This window comes from Lytechinus variegatus, chromosome 4, assembly GCF_018143015.1.
Source record: "Lytechinus variegatus isolate NC3 chromosome 4, Lvar_3.0, whole genome shotgun sequence".
Taxonomy (NCBI): Eukaryota; Metazoa; Echinodermata; class Echinoidea; order Temnopleuroida; family Toxopneustidae; genus Lytechinus; species Lytechinus variegatus.
The window spans coordinates 49,883,148-49,889,988 of NC_054743.1; positions in this window are offsets into that span (position 1 = coordinate 49,883,148).

Here is a 6,841-nt window from a genome sequence, read left to right on the forward strand (position 1 = left end):
AAATATTATTATTAATGTAGGAATATTATCCATCTATCCAATTATCCATCCTTTTTCTGATTTACAAAACGTGATATGTCGAATTTCGTTTCGGCTCGCGCTTCGCGCTCACATTAAGTGTATAGTCATACTCCTTTCCTGTTCATGCTTTTAAAAGGTGCTTAGAATGCCCAGTATTTAGGTAGAAATGTAAAAAATGTTCAGCTCGCGCTTCGCGCTCGCATTATTTGATTGAAATGTGGAGGATAAAGGAAAGTGTGTTAGCGGTGTAATGTAGTATTCACTTTTTGAAAGCAGATTTTGTGCATTTTTATACATAACAATAAATTATCTCGGATCTTGATTTTTTTCAACTAAGGTAACTTTAAAAAGACTGCATATGTTCATAGCAAAGTCGGGGCTCTCTTTATAACATTACTTTCTTATAATTTTTTTACAATTTAATACATAATCATATATTACAACAGAGGAAGAAAACAGGAAGTTAGGATGCAAATTGCATTCGACAGGCACATGCGGATCAAGGGGTGAGGTGGTCTTGCTCCCCCTTTAAAAAAATACAAACAGAAGAAAAATAAGTGAAATGGAAAGGGAAACTTAAAAAAAATGATATGTCGGAAAAGAAAAAGGGGGTGCCGTGCTGATGCGGCCCTCCTCTCCCTGCTGCTGGCTTACCCCTCCCAGTATTAAATAGATATACAAACAGCACAAAAGAAATAGGAATAAATGAAGGAGATGAATAAAATAAGGTGAAATAGAATCGAGGAAAAAAAATCGCGATAATGATCAGAAAATAATTGGTCGAGATTATGAAAGTGTAAGATTAGAAATATCAGTTTTAATTTATAGACGAAAATGTGAATCCAGTGTCTAATCGCCTTTGCCTCCTCTTGTACCAATTGAAATAGACTAAGTAAGAAAATGTAAATGGGCAATTCCAGGAGGCCGAATGCGAACGCTACGCCCTATTGACTGCGTAAAATAGGAAAAATGGAGTAACCAAAGAAGAGGGGGAAAAAGGAAGAAGAGTGAAGAAATTGACAGACCTGCAGACGGGGGAATATCTGCGTTTCAGCTAGTTCAATTTGTAGAAAATAATGGTCCATTTCACGCTTCATGCTTTCAATAGTTTAATCATAAGAAGATTGTACACGCTGTTCATTTTTTACGAAAAATACTTAGGTCTTTTCTTTTTCGTCCTTGATGTTTGAAAGAAGTGAGTTCGCGCTTCGCGCTCATATTTTATGTTAATGAGAAACATGCTCTGTGCACGACTTTTTTCAGGAAGGCCTATTTTTTTGTAAAGAGTCGTGGTGTAGTGGTTCTGACTCCCGCCTTGTAAACGGAGAGTCGTGTGTTCGATTCTCACCGCGGTCTAAACCGTCCTTTGGCAAGACGTATTGCATACCTTGCCACTCTCCACCCAGGTGCTAAATGGGTACCCGGTTGGAAGCGAAAGTTATTGTATGCTTGAATTTGCCAGCGCAATTTTTAGACCGGGATAAATGCAAGGAATGCTTCCCAGGGTGTGGAAATTGTGCACTTTTCATGCGGGATTGAAATGAATCCTGGGTAAATCGTTTTGCCCCTGCTGTAAATCGTTTTGAGCCGTTCTGATAAAAGCGATATTTATAAACTTGCTACCATTTATTATTATTTCTTATTAATGACACCTCATTCATGATCGAACAAAGTGCTTAAAATGTAATAGGAATATACACTTGAATTTCAGTTTGGAATCTACACCTGTATTATTAATTTTGTTATGATATTTGTCCTATTTGTAAAGTCAAGCGCTGCATATAAGGTCCTTTTTTCAGTCGAGTACATTAAAATAATCTAGTTCATAATCAAACGTTGCATGAAACATCTTTTTATGTTCAGTACAGAATAAAATAATCTGCTCACATCATTGCCAGTTTCACTATTGCAAGAAATATTTTAAAAGTCCACTTTTCAGATCAGTAGAAAATGCTTGAAATATTCCTTCTTCAAGTCTGTAACCCCCCCCCCAAAAAAAAATCAACTCGTGCTTTGCGCTCGCGTAATTATGTTTAAAACACTGCTTGAAATACTAGGTTCTCAGGTTTGTTTAGTATATACTAATTAGGCCCCTTGACCCCGTACTTCTTTACTTTTTGTAATTTTCTTGTTGCCCCGTTGTTTTCCGTTGCCCAATCTATTGCTTTTTCAAATGGTTTTTGCTACTTGTGTACTCGTTCCATTCATATTAGCATTGGATCCACACATTCCTGAATCACTCCGCTTGCCTTCCTATTCCAGTCCGAACGTTCCTGAAACAGTCCGCTTGCCTTCTTATTCCTGTCCGCACGTTCCTGAAACTGTCCGCTTGCCTTCCTATTCCAATCCGCATGTTCCTGATAAAATCCGCATGGCTTCTTCTTTCCTTCTTGAAGCTGACCTGATTGCGGATGGTTTCCGGAAGACGCGGAAGGGTTTAGGAAGGGCAGGACATCATCAGGACATCGTCAGGACAGGGTCCCGAAGGTGTCAGGAATTCATTATCCGCGTCCAAATTTTGGTCTCGACCAAAATTTGGATGCGGACAAATTTTGATTTCCCGAACACCAGGAAGGGTTTAGGACAGCGTGCGGACACTCCTAGGAATGTCCGGACAGGTTGCGGAAGGGTCGCGGATTGTAATTATTACATTCCGCGCCTTGTCCTGACGCTGTCCTGGCCCTAGTGGAAAAGGGGTTTAAGGCACCGGCGTTCAAAGCTGGGGGCCCGGGTTCGATTCCCGGCAGAGACATTTTTTCGGCATCACCAATTTTTCCAAAGGGTAGATAGCTCTGGGGAACCTTGATTTAAGCTACGCCTACCATTGTTCTCTTCATCCATTTCTTACAATATTTAAATAAAAAAGAGTTGCCAAAAGCTGTTGTACATGTATAACTTTACACATTTGTATTTCTTCTCCCATATGTGTACTGTATCGAAGCAATAGCTTTGATCCAGCTGAGGCATGGCGGCTTGTCATTGTTCAAAACTCACCTTCACCCGACAAAGGAATATAATTGGTATAGTGTCGAAAATCTGTCTATCTGACGGTCAATCGGATCGGGCTCGCCCTAGCTACTAACCGTCTCTGTGGTCTAGTGGTTAAGGCACCGGCGTTCAAAGCTGGGGGCCCGGGTTCGATTCCCGGCAGAGACATTTTTTCGGCATCACCAATTTTTCCAAAGGGTAGATAGCTCTGGGGAACCTTGATTTAAGCTACGCCTACCATTGTTCTCTTCATCCATTTCTTACAATATTTAAATAAAAAAGAGTTGCCAAAAGCTGTTGTACATGTATAACTTTACACATTTGTATTTCTTCTCCCATATGTGTACTGTATCGAAGCAATAGCTTTGATCCAGCTGAGGCATGGCGGCTTGTCATTGTTCAAAACTCACCTTCACCCGACAAAGGAATATAATTGGTATAGTGTCGAAAATCTGTCTATCTGACGGTCAATCGGATCGGGCTCGCCCTAGCTACTAACCGTCTCTGTGGTCTAGTGGTTAAGGCACCGGCGTTCAAAGCTGGGGGCCCGGGTTCGATTCCCGGCAGAGACATTTTTTCGGCATCACCAATTTTTCCAAAGGGTAGATAGCTCTGGGGAACCTTGATTTAAGCTACGCCTACCATTGTTCTCTTCATCCATTTCTTACAATATTTAAATAAAAAAGAGTTGCCAAAAGCTGTTGTACATGTATAACTTTACACATTTGTATTTCTTCTCCCATATGTGTACTGTATCGAAACAATAGCTTTGATCCAGCTGAGGCATGGCGGCTTGTCATTGTTCAAAACTCACCTTCACCCGACAAAGGAATATAATTGGTATAGTGTCGAAAATCTGTCTATCTGACGGTCAATCGGATCGGGCTCGCCCTAGCTACTAACCGTCTCTGTGGTCTAGTGGTTAAGGCACCGGCGTTCAAAGCTGGGGGCCCGGGTTCGATTCCCGCAGAGACATTTTTTCGGCATCACCAATTTTTCCAAAGGGTAGATAGCTCTGGGGAACCTTGATTTAAGCTACGCCTACCATTGTTCTCTTCATCCATTTCTTACAATATTTAAATAAAAAAGAGTTGCCAAAAGCTGTTGTACATGTATAACTTTACACATTTGTATTTCTTCTCCCATATGTGTACTGTATCGAAGCAATAGCTTTGATCCAGCTGAGGCATGGCGGCTTGTCATTGTTCAAAACTCACCTTCACCCGACAAAGGAATATAATTGGTATAGTGTCGAAAATCTGTCTATCTGACGGTCAATCGGATCGGGCTCGCCCTAGCTACTAACCGTCTCTGTGGTCTAGTGGTTAAGGCACCGGCGTTCAAAGCTGGGGGCCCGGGTTCGATTCCCGGCAGAGACATTTTTTCGGCATCACCAATTTTTCCAAAGGGTAGATAGCTCTGGGGAACCTTGATTTAAGCTACGCCTACCATTGTTCTCTTCATCCATTTCTTACAATATTTAAATAAAAAAGAGTTGCCAAAAGCTGTTGTACATGTATAACTTTACACACACATATATATATATATATATATATATATATATATTTTATTGACTGAATTACACAATATTTCTATTTTCACAGTTATTCAGACTATTGACCAACTTAACGAATATAAAAAATATGGAAACAATAGTAATTCCAAATATTCAGGATAAATAAAAATGAGGAGAAAATTTCAAATTAGTAAAAGTGGGAGATACATGTATCATCAATCCCCCCATTTGCATACTGACCAGGAAGTGCATATAATCTTTTTTTAATTTAGCGAAAAACGTCACATTTTCCTTATACTACATTTGATTTTGATGAAATTTACACTGTTAAGCCTGTTGGATTTTTCTCAAATTCACTTTCTGTTAAGGTGGCTTGTCCTCAAAACTTGTCCCTACTAAAAAGTGACAGCAAGTTACCAAGGGGTAACATGACCGAAAGTATGACATAAAAAACACCACTACAACATGAACAGAAGATAAAACAAAGTTAAAAAACAAAACGATTACACAAAATATTAATCAACAGTGGTTGCAATTTATGCAATTGAAAAAAGCAAAAATACAGAATGCTCGACGAGCTTTTGCTAAAGAGACTTCTTTACGACGGGCTGATAGAGGGCAAGCACTCTCATGGATGTCAAAGGAAGCGCTCATCACCACCGTCTTTATAATCTCATCATCATCCTTATCATTTTGACATGAAATATCGATTATATTTCACACTGTTTTTCATTTTTTCCTTTCTCCTTCTTTCTTTGGAAACTCTTTCCCATCCGTATGCCAGTAAGAAAATGGATGGGGGGGTAGTCTTAAGACTTTTAATGTGCTGTGCGACGTTGAGCGGAAATCCTTGAATATAGAACATACGAAATGAACAGCAATTTTTGGGCAAAACATATTCAAATGATAGTCTGCCAATGAAGAGCTTATTGTTCATGATGTGATATTATTACGACTCTGCCTATTTAGTTACATGTAAGCAAAGTGGAGTGAAACTAATACCTCAGAAGTCTCTTAGCGCTCTGCAATAATGCCTGCATAATGGCCATGTTATGGGTAACAGATGATGTGACGGATACACCCTTAGCCGCACACATCCACCAAAATTTAAGAACCACACATTTTCCGACACACCACCGTGCAACTTAAAACTAATTATACATCTAATAGGAGTTCATTCAAGATTCAAGATGACAAAATAAGCAATAAGTCAATCTTTTAATATCATGATAATCTGACAATAAAGAGATGCTTTTTGATACTTTTCTCGGTTCACTACCGGTGATAGTCAAGGAGACGCACATCACTAAGCAAAACATTAATTATTTATTTTCGCCAACGAGATAATGAAAAAAAATTATAATCTCAATTTGGCCGATCGTTTTCACCTTGAATGCGATGGAGTGTGGACACGAGCGCGTAATAATTATCAATATTAACTTTGGTGCAACGCGACCAACCGAAAAAGAAAGGTCGATGATGCGTAGTATACAATCCAATCAATTAATCTGATATTAATATTATGGAAATAATTGAAATAAAACTGAAAAAACAAACGTGTCATTGTACGAGAAAAATCCATCTCGTTTATAATCATTGCTATTATTTCTGAATACTCTCAGAACCGTTTGTTATATTTGGTTGCCAATCGGATCTCTCTTTCTTTCGGCTTACTCGAACTGACAAAACTCGTGTTATTCGCATATTATGCATTTACGTGCCCTGGAATAGCCCAAACTACACAAAACTTTATTCCTGAAATTAGTGTAGGTTCCGAGTTCCTTTGGTGTGGACAACATGGTAGGTATAACTTGTCACTTATATTATTTCTTGAAGTGTTCGATGAGATAAGATGTCATAGTATATAGTGTGACGGCTGAACCATGTACTCCTTCACAACTTTGGTGTTACAGGATTAGCATGATTAGAGTGAGGATATTGCTAGCATCTTCCTGTCATATCTATTCTTATTTTTTTTTCATTTTTAAGTTAACTTTTTTTGGTCTAAAATAGTCTCGGCGGAAACGTCAACCCCTTTATTTAAAAAAAAACAATTATGTGATGTCACAAATGAGCAGTTCCTCCATATGTGGTGTGATATGAAATCCCCAATGTTACATTTTTCTACAAAATAGTGATTTACCTTATAAGGTTGCTATTGTATATTACCATACACATCATTTCATACCCCCCTCTGAAATGAAATATGTGTATCCATCATGTTCCATTGAATTATAAAATTTTTATTGCAGCGTATATGGGAGACCCGCTCACATATGACGTCTGATATTTCAATTTGTGAAATAAAAGAGTTAT